Source organism: Blennius ocellaris (genome assembly GCF_963422515.1).
Source record: "Blennius ocellaris genome assembly, chromosome: 5".
NCBI lineage: Eukaryota > Metazoa > Chordata > Actinopteri > Blenniiformes > Blenniidae > Blennius > Blennius ocellaris.
In genome coordinates this window covers 6,558,257-6,576,887 of record NC_137654.1, presented here as the reverse complement: position 1 = coordinate 6,576,887, position 18,631 = coordinate 6,558,257, and the positions used below count along the sequence as shown (strand labels likewise).

Sequence of the window (18,631 nt, the reverse complement as noted above, 5' to 3'; positions counted from 1 at the left end):
TCCATACCGCTCCGCTCCGTCCCGGCACTTGTGTGCGGTGGAAACGGGGCTAAAGATAACATGCGCAACATAAGTTGGGTCTGCTTTGAAGGGAAGAAATGCGTTTCATCCACATTTAATCACACAACTGGGACTCTGCATCGGCTCTTCTGCTTCCAGTGGTGCAGCTGTTTACAAGAGGAGCTTCCCAAACGCTTTAGTCAGGTTCAGAATCAATCCTCCAAAGAAATCTGTCTTTTCTCTTGTTAGTTTTGGCTTGTTTGCTTAAAAAAACAAACTGCGCTCTTGTTTAGAAAGGCTTTTTTTAATTGTTGCACAGTTTAACAGTGAAGAAGTACAAGGATGTTGTTATCATGTCATCATTATACTGAGGGTGTTGAACCAGTTCCACGCCTCAGTGTTTCCCTGACTGAATATGTTACGTCCTGGCGTTGTGTTCGCACGTTCCCGTTCTCACACTCCTGAAGATCTTCTGCTGGGATTCACTCCCAAATGATGAGGCTTTTAATTTCTTTCCCTCATTTATTTTATGCAGGTGAAAAACCTTAAACAAACAAATACCAGTGTAACTATACAAAATATAATAATAAGCACTTCAATCAATAAAGTTATTGAGATATGGCATCACAATTATAGTTAATTCAGCAAGTATACAATATATTAAATACATTTACTTTGAAACACAAACATTTCAGTCAAGTTATCACCAATTTCTAAATTAATCATTTAGCCTAAATAATCATGCTGGTATTTAATTCATTAAGCATCATCATTATACTGAAGGTGTTGGTCCAGTTCCAAGTTGTGCTGTCAATCCATTTCTTGAAATTAACTAATTAATTACACAATTTTCTGTAATTAATTGTGATTAATTGCAATGTTTTTCTACTGAAGACTGCAGCTTCTAATGGATTTTTTGTTTGTTTGAGGGAAAACCACGGAATTAATGTCGACTCAACACACAGAGACTTTATTTAAATTCAAAGACTAGTTTTATGATGTCCTTTTTGCTTTGCGTGAAACTGTTTCTCTCCAAGTTTAGCAAAATAATTAAAACATTAATTAATATCTAACGTAAGTCCACCACATTGAGAATTTCAATACTTCTAGAAACAAAGTTGTGAACCTATTACATGAACAAAGTGGCAATAATATACTTTTACTTTGTCAATCAGTGGGCGGGTAACTTTTTATTGTGAAACTTTCCGCCTTAATATTATTCCAAATTAGCAGATATTAACAGCGCCTTTATACTTTATTACTTTTAGAATGAGTGCTTGGCGTTCAGTCTAACTGAGGGAACTTCACGTCAACATACCGGCCAACACCAAGTTCTTTATTTGATAGAAGAAGAAAGTCAAAGGACTTTAATAGACGTGACATTTCTTTACCTTTTTAACTCTGTTTGGCTTTTCTCTTCATTTTTAGAAGGTTTTTAGCCATAAAGCAATTCTATCGCGTTTGTTGTTTTATTATTTTAATCATTTTACATATTTTCCTCTTTTCATTCTAGAAATGTTATCTCTCTTCAGCTCATTTTAACTTTTTCAATCCTAGACATTTTGACTCTTTTGTTCTTTTCACTTTTTCTCATAGTTTGAACGGTTTTTGTTGATTTTCGCAAAAATTTGCTCTTTTAGGGTTTGTATATTTTCAGGCAGTTTTCAGCTTTTCTAGTTCCATTAGTACTTTTTAGGAGGCAGGAGTGTACAACTAAAATAAAAACGTTACCTTAAATAATGCAGTTCTTAAATAAACTTCAAGAACCTCATGTGGCTGCATTGGACACGCCAACGCCAGTACCGTATTTTCCACACTATAAGGCACCTAAATACCTCAAATTTTCTCAAAAGCTGCCAGTGCTCCTTATAACCCGGTGCGCCTTATATATGGAAGAACTGCTCTACTCGAGACTGCTATTTGACAGCTGAACAACCAGAAGCTTTTATTTTGAAAACTCTAACTTCACAACCGGATTTTCAGAGCGGACGACACTCCACACAACACATTCATCACTCATGGTTGCACACCAACATTCTAACAAACCAAAATAAACTAGATGAAATAATTACTCCCTAAACTGGGGAACAAAAACACATAAACACAATCAACACAACACCAAGCCCAACAACGACCCACAATAACCTCCAACAACACAAAACATGAATTCCCATCATGCCTTGCAGCGACCACCTCTGTGCAAATGCATAAAGGAGTCGATAGCTGCAATGCATTATGGGAGTTTCTGTTTGTGGTGTTTTAAATGCAATTATTGGGGGTTATATTTGGTTTGTGGTGTCGGTAATAATTGTGTTGTGTTGTGTTTTTGTTGCTTAGTTCATGTAGTTTAGTTTATTACCGGTAGTTGTAAGTTGTCAACCAGCAGTGAAGAAGGTTTTGTGTGTAGTCTCCTCCTGGCATAGGCTGCAGGTAGGACTATCAAAATAAAGTGTGTGCACCTCGCTGGGTGTTAGAATCAGTGGAAAATGTAACCTAATGGCTTTGAGCTATAAAGGTTGCTGACCACTGGTATATTCCATGCGCCTTATAATGCGGTGCGCCTTATATATGAACAAAGTTGTAAATTATGTCAATCAATGTAGGTGCGCCTTAGTGCGAAAAATACAGTACATTTCAGGTGTTTTAGCGTTAAGTCTCAAACGCTTTGCCCCCAGACAGTTGAGTCAAGTTTAAAGCCCTTCCTTCTCCACATATTGATTCTAATCACAGAGTGAAGCTGTGACTGTGGAGGTTAAATAAGACCTGCTGCTCTAATAAGCTTTGACAGTGCGGCCGCTGGGAGAGCTCGTCTCATAAAACTGGCCCACAAATGTCAGTCAGCTGCTGCTGGAGGGAGGGGGGGGGAATGGGGGGGGCACTTAACACCTTTCTGCTCCTTCCACTAATAACTTCCAACTAATGTGATCGTCTAATACAGGGATGTCAAACATGCGGCCCGGGGGCCAGAAGCGTCCCGCCAGAGGATCTAATCCGGCCGCCATGTGATTTTTTTTTTTTTTAAGTATAAATATGAAAACTGACAGAGGCTGATCTAAAAACACTAGATTGGCAAAAATGACATTCAAAACCGCCCTTGGTCAGAATTTGACCCCCGACATTAATGCATCTGTGGAGGTCACATAACACAACGCCTTTCACAATAAAACAATGAGTCCAACTTACAGTATGTGAAGTGATACTTTAGAAACGTAAACTCAAAACAATGTCCAGATGATGATAAATTGTATTAATCCTGAATAAAAATATGATATCCAGATACAGGTGACTGAGGGTTTTTTCTTTTTTGCAAATATAATAATATCTGATTTCCTTTAATATGTACATTTCAGAATAGACTGGCAAATTCTTGCAGTTACAAAAGGATGAAAAGAAGGAAAGACTTTGACATTTGTCCATATCTGCAGTTTAATATGTTTGACTTGTTGGGCCTCCAGAGGTCAGACCAGGTTGATGTGGCTCCTCAACTGAAATCAGATTGACGCCCCTGATCTAATATCATCCAACAGTGTTGAATGAATTTCACAGCCTGATCAGTGTGAACAGAGTCTTTGTTACAAGGAAGAAGGTCTTATTCAGCTCACGTGTGCTTTAAATGTCTGGATACTTCTTTTTCCTGATACGCTTACGATCCGTGAACACCCTCTATCTCACACACACACACACACACACACACACACACACACACACACACACACACACACACACACACACACACACACACACACACACACACACACACACACACACACACACACACACACACACACACACACACACACACACACACACACACACACACACACACGGGTTTATACTACACCATGAGATGCACTGACATGCTGGTGTCTGGTGGGATCCACCCTTTCTGAGGGCCCTACAGCCCTGATTTTAACTTCTAAAATCATGAAAAAATTAAAATAACACAAAAATCACTTTGAAAACTGAAAACCCACAAAAGAAGAGTACATCACGACACAGGATGCAACGCTGCAATCCAGTCAAGAGTTGCATCCGGTATAGTGATGAACTCTGTCATTGGTTTGGTGTCTTTGCCAAACATCAAATGGAAACCTTTAAAAAAAAACTGTTTGTGCTTTGTAGTCAAACATTTGTGTAATCTTTGAACATTGAGCAATATGATTTTCAATCATTTTTTAGCTCACCAAATTTCGTTTACCTGTAATACCACACTAACATGGTGTGATGAAAATAAAATACAACTTTAAATCAAACTTTTCAACTACCACATTTTTAGAACAATATTAAAATCTCCAAAACTCACAGAAACAGGGAACTGTTATCAAAACAAAAGCCTGACTAAATCTTTAGTATCGTTTTGCACTTTCACGCCGAGCTGCTGTGATTCAGTTTTTAACATAATACTTAACAGCCCTCCAGGTTCTTGTCTTCAGCTCCAGCAATGATGCCTGGATGCAATTCATGCAGTCTGTTTTCCCAGGAACTTCCCCAGAGTCTCTGAACACCTTCAGTGTCTTTTCTACTGCACGAACTTCAACAGGTGTCCACATCCTCTTCTTTACGGTTCCTATGACAGGAAGAAAGAAAAAAAAGACAATCAGCTCTACAGACCACTTGGCTGGTCTCACTCAAACTCATTCAACAGATTCACATCATCTTAACGCAAGATTCCAATGACCAACCAGCTTCATTAGTCGATCGGATGTCTAATTCCATCAAGCAATGTCCTGAAAGTTGATATTTTGATAGAAAGTTGCTAAAAAAAAAACTTAGCTAATCTAAAATGGATTACATCATCAGTTCTACTGATGTGGCACCAAACCAATTATGTATTTCTTTTGGCGTTTTTCTACAAATGCACCAATACAAGTTACTATTGAAAGCAATAAGCATACGGTAGCGGCATCTGTTTAAACTGAACCAGGTATAGAAGTTATAGGTGGAATTTTGATCATTATAGCTCCAAAGCAGTAAATGATCACCCATGACATAAAAGCATCATACAGGATAAGAAATGCACCAACTACAACTTTGTTTTAATAATGCAAAGAATAACAATATCTGCTCAGTGGTTCTGTGTTGAAAAAGGTAATAGGCCAACAGTCCAGCTTGTGTCATACCTGTACCAGAAGATTCATGTTGCTGTGCTCTGTCTTCTATTTGGGGTCCTAAGAAAATAAAGAATAAACCAGACAGAAATCTTGAGCTGACCTAAGAAGTAAGGTCAGCTTGAAGCAGGTTTGCTACGTCAGGCAGCAGCTCCACCATCCAGATGAAACAATCCCATCAGTGACAACCCAAGTTATGAACTCCATTCACAGATTTCTGATCAATTGCCTCATTAAAAACCTTATTTAGCAAATTTGGGAATACTAACACATGATTATATTAATTCCTCTGCTTTGTTAAAAGAAAGCAACAAACAAGTAGCAAGAGGGAGCGTAAAATAGCAGTTGGTGTATAAAATACCTTCTTCATCATCAGTGATGGATGTCAAAGTCAGTCTCTTTGGTGCAGAAGGGCCTGCTAAAAATTGCTTGATTCTTGGGAAAGCAACAGCAATAAATCTGATTCAAACACCAAAACTTTATTAATATCAGTGTTGTTCCCGCACAGACGTTAACGTGAAAACGCAGTATTTATTCTGCTCTCTATGTCACGGCAGCTAGCTCCACAGCTAACAGGTTACCGTCAGTCACAACATATCAAATAACTCTACTATAAAGGTTCAAATCTGTCATTCTTTGTTTCTTGAGTGAGACACAGCCCCTCTCCCTGCAGTGACAGACTGACAGCAGGAGAGGACTGAACACCTTTACAGGTGGAACATAAATATGGTTTATTTTATTGTAATAAATTAATACAAGCCCTGAAAGATCTTATTATGGATAGTGATTGGCAGGGGAAGTGATGATTAATTACCAAAGTATTGGTTTGACCTAATCACGAGAAGAAAAAATTAAGTGATACACTGTGATAACATCACAATCTTAGAAAATACCATCCAGCACTGTTAACTTTTTCCAAAGTTTCTGAAGTGATGATAGTTAAAAACAGTCACATGGACAGCATTTGAGTGTGAAATACCTTCCTCAGCATCATCATCGTCTGGCTGGACACACTGCTGCCTCCTTGGTGTAGAGGATGCTGTTGAAACAATCAATTCTTGTCTTTATTTTTCAGTGTACGTAAACAAGGAAATAATGGAAGGTTAGTAGGTTACCTAATGGTGTGGCGTCTTCACCAGAGTCATTGTGAGGCATTTTCCTTTTTTCTCTTGAAGATCCTGTAACAAATCAGGCATTATGAAGTTACCAATGATATTGTCTTAATGGTCTTTAAACACATGCATGTCCCTCCTTGCCCCTCCATAAACAAAGACATACAGCACCATGCGCTGTACAGGGCACTTGCCCAGAGGACAGACTTAAATGTAAAGATCACCTGCAGATTGACTGCTGAAAGATGAGTTATTGTCCGTCTCCATGTCTGAGACCTCACTGTCCACAGCTTCCAGGACTCTCTCTGAAAAACAGGGTTCACAAAGTGTGAAAAAACAAACATCTACTCAACTAGAAATAAGAATTTAAACTGAATAAATGTATTTACCATTTGGATTGATTTGGATTTGGTCCAGGCTCATTCCCTTGAAGTCTGACAGGCGTCCTTGTTCAAGTGCACACAGCACTTTGCTGACTTTAGCCAACTCCAGAGTTCCTTCAGGCAGTCAATAATACTGTCTATGAACCCAAATGTCGTGGCCAAGATAATTTGCAAGCACATCCATCTCATGATCCTTCAGATTCAGGACCGTGGACAGTGTGGAGATCTGCTTCCTCAGCTTGGTTGAGGAAAGAGTTTCAGGCACATTCTTTTGCAATGTGTCTGATGGCATCCGATCCCCTCAGATGAGTCTCTGCTTCGGGTCTCGAGAAGAAAAAGGGATTTTCATCAGGAACACGACAGGTCCTCCGATGTGCAACTAAAGTTTTCATTGAAGAGAGCATGTCCGGTGTAAGAAGGATGGGAACTTTCCTGTTTCTCTTCCCCCTTATTTCAATTCGCTGAAAATGCTGACAAAGCTTTTGCTCCAGTGGGGAAAGTCCTTGTGCCAGGTCAGAATGGACTTCTGAGGTGTCTCTAAGGGTAAAGGCAGTCAGTGGCATCTTGGACACCTCACCCTCTCTCCTGCGGTTAAACAAAATAACCTCACCCAGAGTCAAAGTAGCAAGCTTGGACCAGTTTCTCCTATTTGGATCATTTGTAAGAGTCTTTTTATATTTGTCCCTACACTTTTCAATGTACATGTGCATTGTCTTCACATCTTCAGTGAAGGGGAGGAGATGGGGAGTGTTCCATTTAGCCTCTCTCAGAGTTTGTAGGGCTCGTGATGAAATACTAGTGTCCCATTTTTTGTCATACAAATTGCGGCTCTTCTGCACATTTTTCAGAAATTCTTCATCAGACCCAGTCATCTGCGCCTCACATTCAAGAATATCTGAAATTTTTTTCAGGCTATGACCGAGCTTCAAAGCTCATGAAGGTGTTTTGTAGATGTTTTTGTTCTCGTCAAAGCCAGCTACATCTTTTACTGCTTCAACCACATAGTTGAAGTTGGAGGGTATAAAAAAATCCTCAATTTTTTTAAGTTTGCCAGATTTTCTCGAGTGGCATACGAGTCTGCCAATTTCTCTCATTTGCTGTCTTATGTACTCGTGTTTTGTTTTGTCATGTCCATGCTTTGCATACAAATGTTCAATTTGATGACTGAAACATCATCTTGGTGCATAGCATTCACCAGCTCCCAAAGCTTTCTGCTGACTCCTTCTGGGACTGGCTGCGCAAAGGCACAGAGTGATTGGATCCGACTTTTACCAGGCTTTTTTGTCACGCACTTTTGCGCAAGCTTGCACCTGGACATGTGCCTCCATAATGACTTTCTTTTAAGCAAAGCTTCACAATTGATGCAGTGCATGTAATCACTAGGTCTCACATGATTCTCAGATAGCTGGCATGGGATTAGTGTTCCAGAACCAACCTTTAGAACCTCATTATTGTGTGCATGATTTCCTTTGTTCCGAATTAAGTCCAAATGCAATTTCTTTTCTTTTGAGTTCACCGGAAACATTTTTGCTTGTGTCACAGCAGGTTCATTGCTGTGTTTCCTCATCAAGTGTCGTGCCATTTTATAGCAGTGCACAGGACAGTACAGGCAATAGTGCCTTTTACTGTTAACACGAGCACCATCATTCTTTTTCTGGAGCTTCAAAACAGACACCTTCCCAGGGCTTGTTTCATTTGATGGTCCACTCTCTGCTCTCCCATCATCCTTAGCAGACAACTTGCCGGACACATTTTTTCTGCTGTAAGTCCTCTTTGTCTTTTTTCTCTTCGGTTTCAGTGGTGAAATCTCAATTCTGAGATTATCTGATTCGTCTGGACTGCTTGCTGTTGTTGAATCTTTTGATGGACGATATTCATCCCCACTACTCTCAATGCACAGAGGCACAGCAGGCCGATAAAGTTCAGTTTAGATAAAGTTCTTCCTCTTTTCTGTAAGGATTTAGTGTCAAATGCCAGCGATCAAAAGGCTGGATGAGATGTAAAAATATTGATGAGGCACTTTGCATTGACCATTTATGGTAGAAAGTGGCGTGTGGAGAGCAGGAGATGAATTGCGCAACTTTCCAGGTGGAACGTGATTTATAAAGGGAATGTGCATGAAGATGATTTATAACAATAACTGTTGAATACTTACCAAACTGTTGAAAGGTGCCAGGGGTTCAGGAGAAGGTTCTGATGTGGCCTCCTCTTCTTCATGAGACGTCACCATGACGGGCTAAAGAGGTAGAACACACAGGAGTTAGTGCTGCTACAGTTTCTGATGTTGTGTTATACGCAGTTAGAACATTGGCTTGCTCTCCATACACACACAGAGTGAGATGGAATCATGATGGAATGGTTTGGCGCTGTTTTAATGAACTAGTGCTGAACATTAGGATGTGGTGCAGAGATTGAGATGACAGAGTCACTGCCATGGTTAAAAAAAAAAAAAACCTGACGTAGTCACACATTTGATTCAAATTCAAATTCTGCAACCTAAATCAAGGACATCCTGATAGACTGTATTGATTTGTTTCTTAAACACATGGTAGGGTGGTGCAGTACTCGTGTACATCATGCGCTAGGTTGGGAGGGGTACTATAAATATGTATTCCTATACAGTTCTTCGTTACTTGATAAAAAAAATCTAACCCAAGTGCCATAATATTAAAGTAATGTAACTTTATTACTTTCAATTACTTTGGATTTGTTCAATACAGAATATGCTAATAAGGTCAAAAGAAACATCTCAACATATCAATAAATTGACAAAACATTGTGTATTCTGTAAGACAATTGAACAATATGAGCTTGTAAAGGCAAATGCGAAAACCAAGCTTAGGCAGTAGCTTATAGTTCTACAATGGAAGTGGTCACGTCTTGACCACATAGTTACGTTTATTAAGCAAAAATTAAACTACTTCTTTTACATGGCAGACACAATATGCTCAGTTTTACTTCACAGTATGGATTTAGAGCACCCATAATACTCTTTTAAACACACAGTGTTCACCTGCCACATTTTCAACAAAAAAAACCAAATGAAAGATACTGAACACCATGATGTAATTCAGACAGTGGGCTTTTTCCTTAAGAATTACTAATTTCCTGGTGGGTTGCTGCTGATTAATAACAGTAACTATTGAATACTTACTGAAATTTTGAGAGGTGCCGGCGGCTCAGGAGAACGTTCTGATGTGGCCTCCGCCTCTTCATCAGGCCTCATGAAGGGCTCAACAGGTAGAACACACAGGAGTTAGTATAACAATTTCTGATGTTTTGTTACATGTGGTTTGGCAAGTATATTTTAATGTTTGTACACAAGGAACTCAAAGTGCCTCACAAAGCCACATTAACACAAAAGATATATTAAAATCAAATAAACAAAAGACATCATGTAAAAAATGATCATTTAAAAGACAAAATGCAATTATCACAGGAGAGTAAATAGTTAGTAAAAATATAAGCTAATAAAAATGCATTTGGAATAGTGTACTTTAGGATTTCCCCATATTGGTATTTGGCGTCTCAATTCACATACAAATATTATGTCCTCTCTTCAGTCTGTCTCACTTTCAACCTCTTCCTGAGGACGTCAGAGGTCTGGATCATTTAGTAAACCTCCTGATGGAAGGTGTAATGTGCTGAGAGTTTTGGATGAGCTGCAGCAATTAGTTGTTTTTTTTAACTTAGCCCTGTAAACACACCGTTACAATAATCCAGCCTCCTCAAACTAAATGAGGAAAATGTGAAAACAATATATCAGATGTGAATAACAAAGACCCATCATCTTTACCTGTGTTTGACCATTCTCATATTCCACGTGCTTTGACAAGCATTTTTCATGATGATCCCGCGAGCGCTTTAAACGAGCAGAAAACCTTCGTATAGCACTCTGTCTGGAGAACATAAAAAAACAACTGTCAGAGTAATGCAGGTACTTGTACATTTTTACTGAAGTTATGTCACTAGACTTATGCAGCTGTTTTGTTTACATCATGTGCATATTAGCTCACATATTAACAGACTTAGGGCTTTGAGAAACACCTGTTAACCTGCTGCCAGTAAACAGCTTCAGCACAAAATGCAGCTTACTGTTTGCAGCATATCGTCAGTGCGCCCCGCGCTGGGGGGTGAGCAGTGGGGGTTTGAAACGCTGGGGGGTGCGTCTCGTCGCGTTGTGCGGTGCGGTGTGGTGTGTCACGTCGTGCGGTGCGGTGCGTCGCGTCGTGCGGTGCGTCACGTCGCGCGGTGCGTCGCGTCGCGTGGTGCGGTGCGTGCGGTGCGTGCGGTGCGTGGCGTGGTGCGGTGCGTGGCGTGGTGCGGTGCGTCGCGTCGTGCCCCGGGTCTCTCGCATCGCGTCTCTGGTTTCTGTTCAAACGTGATGCAGAGGCGGTCAGCGTTCTGTTCATCCGCTGCATCGCCGCTGCATCGACGGACCGCGGACGCGATGCAGCGAGGCTCGGGTGATCGCCGGAGTGAATAAAAAAAAAAAAAGAAGTTAACTAAACAACAAGTGCAAAGTGGAGGATGTAAACAACAACAGAGGATTCATAAGATCTAGATCTGCAGCCAAGCTGAGACGACTGTTGTAATGTCATATCTGTGGAGCTCTTAAGCCCCGCCTACCTTTTAAAGCACTTTTATAAGAACTTTTTGTGCGGCGGAAACGGGACTTAAGTCTCGGCTCCAGCCGGCTGGCTCGCTCACTGATCAGTCTCTTCTCCAGCCAGTGCAGGATGCCAGTATGTGGCCAGTATGCACGCGGAGTGCGCATGCGTACTGGCCACAACTGCGCCCACTAATGGACGTTGGTTACCAGTTAACAGGGAAACCAGTTAGTCCGAAACACCTCTGGTGAGCGTGATGCCCGCTCAACGTGGCCAATTTAATTAGTGTCCCACTGTAGAGCAATATGAATAAATGTCATACTTTAAAAACATCTGAAACATCAGCACATGGCTCTAATTTACCAGAAGTCTGACTCACGGTTTCATTATCAGACTTTTACTATTACAAGTATTTATTTACTCAGAGATGTAGTTGTAGTCTGTTGTTCCACTGTGTTCCAATGTATTTATTTATTTGCATTCCCTGCTCTATGTGACTTTGACTGGGTTAGAGGGCTTTCTTGAGCATTCACATTTTTTTTCAATATATTTATTATAGCTAAATAAAAAAAATTAAAAATGTACATATACATATTGCAAAGAATGAAATACGACTGCTTTGACAGGACTTTACAGTGATTAAATTGACTCCATTAATTTTAGGCAAAGTAAATCAATAACAAAAATGGTTTGTCACTTGAAAATGCATAAATCCTTATGAAATATTACGTTTATTTGCAATACACACTTACACACACTCTCAGGAAAATGACCCCACGGGTGCAAACTTACACACTGCAGTACATCAAAATGACCAGTGGGGACGCTGTCCAAAACACACTTCCTTTTGACTGCATGAGGTCCATCAAAAAAACCACACTAGGCTCATCAGGAGGCCATTTTCTATTGATTGCAATGCTTGTGCCTGTGAGGACCGGGTTTTGGTCCCCACGGGAAAAATTGGACCTCATGGGGTGACTGATATCTCAGGTCATGGTCCCCACCAGCATAGCAATACGCGCGCGCACACACACACACACACACACACACACACACACACTGCCCCAGCTCATTTTCTCTCCTCATCTTAAAGCCGTCCTTGCTTCTCCCTGCCGCCCGCTCCATCTATACCGCAATCATCCACCTTGTATAATCTACGTCCTCTATTATTTACGCTCAGGCTCCATCCATCCCTCCTCCAGGGAATAACAGCAATGTCACCGTGTGAAAACATCCAGAGTTCTTCTGTTCGCCACCTGCAGAGGGTTGATTGGTTTTAAACGTTCAGCTGGACGTCTTTCAGTTAGCTTCTCCTCTAATAGGGGGTTGAAATAAAAAAGCTTTTTGTGCATTTGTTTGTGTTTTTTTGTGGCTCTGGCAGCTGTCTGTGTGGATTTGTCCACATTTTCATTCCTTTTAACTCCAAAAACATAAAATCTAAGTCGAGCAATAACTGTAACGCCAGGCATTTCTTATTTCATTCTCAATATGTCAAACCTTTATTATTGTCAGTGTCATAGGTCTGAGCCACCTATAGTCCTCACACTCTATTCACTCTCATCAGTAGTTAAAGATTGAGGCTGTCGTCTGAAGGAACTCAAAAGATGGTGGAGGTCAAATGTTGCTTAAACTGACTTTGTGTCTCTTCTACTAAGTTTCTGATGGACGTCTGAAGGAAATGTCATCGACTTTACCAACAATGTACGAGCAAACTCAATGATACAGAGCAATGGACGGTTAACTTGAGTTTCCCTCACTTTCACAAAGGTGATATGACTATTTGTAGTAATATTTGGTAGACACTTCTAAAACCTCATGGATTTATTGAACATTGAAACTGGGCTTTCTGAAACGTTTACATAAAGTTGATTTGTCTGAGATGAACTTTATACGACTTTTACACTTTTCTACCAGTCTGCACATGTTTTTTTTTTTTAGTTTGAGAGGCAGAAGCACATCTTTAAGGCTTAGAAAGGTCAAACTACTGAGACTTTATGACATTTCCGTGTGGAGAGGAAGCACATCAGTGTGCATATATTTGCTGCACACGTCACAGCAGGGAGTCGGCCCGTAGCAGAGGGAGCGATCAATACGGCAGCAGTAGGAATTGGGAGCTCACACGTCCTCCCCGACGGCCTCCGCACGTTTCAGGGATGTTTGTGACGGGCCGGCGAGAAGCCGACAGGATGAATAATGCAGCCGCCGTTGGAATCGGCGTGTTGGGGAAGATTAAAGGACGCTCACGCGGCGTGCAGCTGTGTTTCTGTATGTCGGAGGAGGCGTGCGCTCACCAGCAGAAACATCAGCTGTTGCTGCGTCTTATATAATGTTTTGTGATCCACCGAGCCTCGAGGCCGTGTGGCGGCGCAGCCCTCTTCACTGCCTCCACAAATAATTGACTTAGGAAAGTCACACACACATGCACGCACATGCACACGCACACACAGTCCTACATCCACTATTTATAGCAGCACACTGCAGCGCCCTGAGCACTACGATGCCTCGAGTTTCTGTCTTCCTGATTTTATACGATACGTCATTTTAAACACTCGTCAGTCTGTTTCTTCCTCCCGTCACGCCAATGGAGAACGAAAGGACCGAGCTGATTCTTCAGATTTTTTTTTGAGAGTCATAGTGAAAATACACTTTTGAAGTCACAGGTACAATAACAGCATACTGCTAGTTTAATGTCAGGACTTTGCAGTGTTTGTACTGTGTTTGACAGGTTATTACTGTTTCATGAAACAATATAATTCTGTTTTTTCTTCTTAGAGTAAAGTGCTGGCATCAGAGACACCAGTACTTAACATTAAGTCTTATGGCAGCTGGACATAATTCTTTCAGTTTGACATTGTCAAGACAAGAGAGCAGGAGGACACGACACACAAACCCTCTTCACTCCTGGTTGTCCATCCACAACTAATAAACCAAACTAAACTAGATTAACTCATTAACTACATGAATTGATTAACAAAAACACCACACAACCATTGCCAACACTACAAACCTAATATAACCCCAATAATGACATCTAAAACACGACTAGCATAAACTCCCATGATGCATTGCAGCAATCAGCTCTGAAGCTCCAGTATAGTTCTGTATTTTTTTTCCTATTTTCAGTAAAGTACTGGCAGCAGATACACAGTGATTTTGATTTGATTACAGCTAATTAATTTCCAGAAACATTCTGGGGTTACTTTAAAAGTTCAAGGTTTGGTGTCGACTGGGATAATACAGTGACTCAGCAATATTTAAAATCTCAATATTCAAAACGACCAGTGTTCTGTGTTGTAGGGGGAAGATCTTGAACTTAATGAAGAAACAATTCACCGAGGATATAAATCACACAACAGTTGTTAATAATATTCACATATTTATGATAAAAATACTTTATTGAAGCTGAATAACTCCCAGGTTCCAGATTCCATATCCGTGTTGAGTCACGTCTCCCACAACACCAGTTTCTAATCACTCCAGATTGGAAGAACTAAGTGGAAATCCTATCACTTCAAATTGTCCTTTATTTTGAAAAGCGAGAGCTTGACTCTGTTCAGAGACGTTAAAATGTCGGAGGATAATCACAGTAACCAGCTCGATATGTTGCTGAGCAATGGTTCTATTTCAAACATCACTGTAGTTGTTTCTCCTGAGAAGAAAGAAATGTTAATTACTTTTTAGTTGCTTTGTCATTTGTAGACGTACAAACCCAACATTGAAGAGAAAACGTGGCTTCCTGTTCATGTCCTCAGTGGCTGGAGAACTTTCCCTCTTGACTTGGGCACCAGTTTAAAGAAATACTGTAGTTTATCACATGAACATACCGTTGAAGGCCTGAGCGCTGTTGTTTCACACTGAACAACCCACAATGCATTGCAAACTACAGTGCAAAACTGTATTAAATGAATACAGTGTATCACTGCTGGAAAACGGCCCTAAATGTACAGCAATTTTTGACAGTATACAACAAAATGAAGTGATCGCAAACGACCACCACAAAAACAGTGGTTATTTTATGAATATAATAATAAACGTGAAGCCACTGTGTTATTGTGGGTCTTTCTACTTCCTTGTATGTTATTCTTCTGTCTCCTCACTGGACCTCCTCTCCTTTACAAACACGACTGTGTTTTACTCATTTTGCTGCTTGTGGGTTTACAAGCGTGAGTCACAGACGGATGTAACGGAGAGAATTCGGTCATTTTTCAAAATAAAACATTGTTCAAACTCTGATCATAAATAAAACGTAAATAATGTACGTTTATTTATTGTTTCTGTGCGGCCCGGTCCCAGACGGGGTTCGGGACCGCTGCGATACATGGAGGATTTTAGTGAACTGCAACCGTCACAGCTAAAAATCAGACGCGCACATGAAGCCACAGAAAGAGGATTTAACTATGAACGAATCTCCCTGAGAAGCATCGCAGGATTATGTTGTGCAAATGACTGAAATGAGTATGTAATTACTGCTGTATTACAAAAAAAAGAAGCCGTGGTGTTAAGAGCCCCATGAGCTCCTGACTTTTTGCAGGAGCTGTTCTGCCTGAGGCCTCACTCTTTTTCATTACACATTTTATTTACAAGATTACACAGAGTCACATGCACACAATTCCACAGGACAAACTGTGAAGCTCAACTGTGAAACCAACTAAAACACATCTGTCAAAAGAACACAGACAACCAACGGCACCACATAACTATAATAACTATGGGGTCATCCAAAAATCATCCAAAAATCTAAGTTAAAACAAAAAAAAAAAGTTATTATGGATATTACAGTCCTCATTATTAATCGCTGATCAGGTTAATTTTGGTGTTTGAAAAAACACTTTTAATTTCTTTGGGAAACATTTTTGGTTATTTTCTGAGAACTCAAAAACAACTAGAAAGTAACTCATGCCTTACGTTTTAACGACTCTTTTACTTACAAAAGTTAAAGTAGCCGGAACTAATGTGTCATTTGTGAAAAATAACTAGAAAAAAGCGCATAATCTTCAAGACCAAGATCAGGGTAAAAATGACTTTTATATTTGAGTAAAACACGGTTTTACAACAGAAGCTAATATAAATACAACGATGGCAATTTCAAGCCATAAAATAGTGTAACATTAAAACTTGTAATGACTAATAAACTTGGTTTATTAAGCTGGAAGACTGATGTTTCGTTACCATGGGTCTCTCAAAAAGACGATCTGCTGGAAGAAAACAACCTGGACTTTTTTACTAAAGCTTGTTTCAGTGTTCACGCCACAGTGAGGCTAAAGCTAATGCTAGCAACACAGAAACACATCTGCTGTTTTGAAATCCCACAATAGCGAAGTTGACAACCTCATGGAAACTCCAGTGATTGTAGCTGTTGTTCATAATCCTGCAATAATCAAGCCTTTTGTTTCTGCATCACTGAAGCTTCCAGCTGTGTTGCAGGTTTTAGAAAGCACTGAGGTGACAAAACATCAGTTATGTAACTGGCAGGTTTTGTTTACTTGCCAAAGCACATTTGAATTAGATTATTAGGATACATGTGGAATGGAGGTTTTAGAGCAAGATGATGAATTAATTTTCCTACATCCTTTGGTTGACTATATGAAAATAAACCCGCCTATATAAACAATGATCTAGTTTTCAGCGACAGCGTTTAACGTGTACAACTATGAATGTTGACACTCCACCCCTCCCTGAGTCAGAAAGACTACGGTCCCACCGAGCTGTGAGAAGACTTGTCTTCTTGTTGCAGGAAGACAGAGGACGATGTGGATTTATCTCCACAAACTGTCTCGACACGATCACAACATCGCGGCTCCTCTTATCACCAACTGATTGACGGCAGTGTGCTATAATCATCCCCAACCATCTCTAAACAATAACAAGGGCAGAGGCTTCTACTGTGTGTGCTTTCGTTTGCTTTCATCGCTGAGTTCAATAAGTTGGACACGTCTTGAACTCTCATCACAAGATTCAGTTTCTCAGCAGGAAGCGAGTGGACTGATAAAATCCTGGGCTGAAGCAGCGAGGATGTTGTTGCAGGGGAATTACAGTAACAGACGATCAAATAGCACATCGATAATGATTCATGCACTCACACACGGCCTCCGAGGGTAGAAAGAGAGGCAAATACCCAAACGATCTATTTTAGCCTCCTTGGAAAATGTTGAAAAATAAAGATGATTGCATTTCTTAGCTTATATTGTTGTTTTCTTTCCCATTGCTCCCCTGATACCTGAACACGAGCTTCTTCAATCTGGAAACAACACGTATAAGCAGACACATCATGTTAAATCTCTTTGAGGATGGTATTGATCTGAGAAGTGATGTATCTGGAGACGGCCAGCGGAGATTTATATTCAATTCAGACTCTTTCATTTGATGTGTGTACAGTTCTTTGATTTCGCAGCTTGGCTCATTTCCCACTCAGCATCCAGACTCCCACAGTCATGACCACTTTTTACATTTCACACCAGAAATATTGAAGCCAGGTACCTAATGTTGGATACACTTACATAGAGATCATTAGAATGTAAAACTATGACGTGTTGAAGGTATCACATGTCTGAACCGAATGAATTAATAAATAAATAAATGATTAATTAAATGAATAAATGTTTGAATCAATCAATCAATAAAAGTCTCATTTATCCTCATTGTTAGATACACGTCTTGGATATGAACCTGATCTGAACCACTCGACTCTTCTATTATTTGACCTCTGTTGATTCAGGTCGGCGCCCTCTGGTGGACTGATTATCAAACTGGTGAAGCAAACGTTGCTAAGTGATAAATTATACTGAAATGATGTGACAATGAGCCTACAGAGGGACTCCCCCTCTAAATCAGGGGTCTCAAACTCAAGTCCCCTGGGGGCCGCTGGAGGCGGAGTCTGCAAAGTCTATGTCCACAATCAAAGGCGTACAAAGAATATCCTCAAACATCATTATTAACAGTTTTAATGATTTCTTCTGAAAATATATTTTCCTGACCATGATGGAATATTGAATGAAGACCATGAACCGTTCTTCTTAACGCGTTTTGTCTTGCTACTCCTTGCTGGCAAAGACGAGAACAGTTGAGCAACATTTGGTTTTGAGAGAGGAAACAGCTGAGACCCTCAGAAGGTCTTGAACAGGGGTCAGCAAACTGAGACTCCAAAGCCACATGCTTGAGCCGATGGTTCTTTTGAGTGGAGGAATGATGCTTCATGCTTCATGCTTCATGCTCAAAGCCACAGATTGCTCTTTAAACTCTCCTGAGTAGAGAATCACACAACTAAATGACATTGAAAGCCACACCACTCACACTCATGGTTCTAAAAAAAAACAACCCGATCTCCCACATATATCAGCCACTTCAATATTATGTAACGCTACGGAGCTGATTGCTGCAATGCATTATGGGAGTCTATGTGATTTTGTTGCTCAGTTCAT

General features: G+C 40.3%; 1 protein-coding gene and 1 long non-coding RNA gene across 2 annotated transcripts in view; one reads left to right on the top strand and one right to left on the bottom strand.

Annotated features, from left to right (window-relative positions):
- The window catches only part of klhdc8b (kelch domain containing 8B), a gene marked incomplete at both ends in the record, with an annotated part of 260,212 nt that overhangs the window by 36,161 nt on the left and 205,420 nt on the right, over positions 1–18,631 (top strand). The window lies entirely within an intron of this gene.
- On the bottom strand, positions 4,070–7,746 carry LOC308130020. Its single transcript, XR_013936618.1, has 7 exons — positions 6,610–7,746; positions 6,445–6,525; positions 6,224–6,286; positions 6,088–6,147; positions 5,470–5,523; positions 5,121–5,168; positions 4,070–4,567 (listed from the first exon to the last, which is right to left on the bottom strand). It is a non-coding gene; the product is annotated as an uncharacterized lncRNA (long non-coding RNA).